We start from the raw sequence: 1824 nt of genomic DNA on the forward strand, positions 1-1824 counted from the left end.
TCTCCATACACTACATTGTACCCCTAAGCAGAGTATTTGTTTAATCTAATTGCAGTCTATATAATCTCCTGCTACAGAGCACATTGTATTAATTAATGAGCTTCATTAGATCTTCAGATGTTTTGAAGAGATGAAAATTCTACTGAAAACCATTCCAAATGTGAACTTGAGTACTCATCAACTTTGCAATATACTCACATGTTAATGGGAATAGCTATTTTTTGTGCAGGGTTACAGTGCTCTGGTAAGTGTAATAGTTTTTCTTACTAGTGTTAGTGATTGATTAATACCCAGCAGCTAACAGTTAACACAAAGAGATGGATCAATAATCATCATGAGATGTCACTCAGAATTTGGCTGTGAAGTGACTGCTGGGGAATTGGGTGGTGTCACTAACAGTTTGGCATTAAACACTTGGGATGCATTTTGTGTTACATTCTACATGTATTACTTTACACAGTACAATCCTGAAAACATTTATGCACACGAGTAATTTTACTCACATAAATTGACTTGTTAAACTCAGTGGACTAATCACATAAAATTATGTAGGCATATATATCTTTTGCAGGATTGATACATAAACCAATTGCAATCCCAGATTAAGATATAAAGGATATCAGGATTCATTGCTTCTAAGGTAAGAATTTAATAATTACAAATTCTGCAGCTGACTGCTTCTTTTCAATGTGATCTAATAAAGTATAGCATATGTGAACCAGGGTGAAAAAACCCTGGTATTGGCTCTAAAGAGACAGCCCCTGGATATATGTAGCAATATGCTGTCTTAAAAGTGACACCATGCCAAGATAAGGTGATGCTAAAAACTAAGTCTTAAACCTCTCATTCTTCAGCATCCAGGTAAGACTAACAATAGACTTATTGAGCAAAAATATTAATACAGGTAGGGAGAGAGTCCTGCTAACCACAGAGAAATGAAGAGAAAGGCTAAAATAAATGGTTAGAAATTAATCTGAATAGTTAAACAACATTTCTGAGAGACTAAAAATATAAAGCACTAGATAGAAAACAATATTTGAATAAAGTTTAAACCCTATGTTGATTATGACTACAATTCAGGACTCCTTTGATCCCATTTAAATCACTAGCATAGCCACTAGGCTGTTCACATGGCTTTCTGCTGGCTTCTCCTTTATTTTTCTGTTGAAGGGTTTGCTTATTTGCTTGGAGATCTTGTTTTTATAAGTGTACATTTCTTCATAGTGTTGCATTGGTACTTAACCCTTAAAGATGAAGATGTTGGATTTTGTATGAACATCCTGACCCAGACTGTTTTCCTTTACAGTAATATGGCTGGAGTAGTTACTATTATTATCTATTTTGTTGGAGAGATCTATGACAAATTTATAGTGGGTCTGTATTCACAGAATTCCATCTGCACAGACCCCAGCCAGTTATATCCTGGAGCTCAAATACCAACTTTGGCCTCAATTCTGCAATGAGCTCTGTACAAGCAGATCCCCGCGAAAATCAGTGTGGCTTCTTGAGGGTAGAGAGACCTCCAGATACAGATCATTGCCAGATTGTGGCCTTGATGAGCACACTTTAACATACCACCATATTCTGGTGGATTAGGTTTTGTTGTAGTTTGAAATTCAACAAAGCCAAGCACTGTTTATCTGTTTAAATCATTTTTATGTCCTTCAGGGCAAATATATAAATATACTGTTTATTTACTATCCTTTCGGAAGCATTGCTCATTTGGTAAACTACTCTGGTGTGTGCTATGCCTGTTTGTTTTTCTGCCTTCCTTGTTCTGTTATTCTCTTAAACCAATCATTTAGCTGTTTTCCCTCTCTATGA

Source organism: Emydura macquarii, unplaced genomic scaffold (genome assembly GCF_026122565.2).
Source record: "Emydura macquarii macquarii isolate MOO-44397 ecotype Brisbane River unplaced genomic scaffold, CSIRO-AGI_Emac_v2 contig_3348, whole genome shotgun sequence".
NCBI lineage: Eukaryota > Metazoa > Chordata > Testudines > Chelidae > Emydura > Emydura macquarii.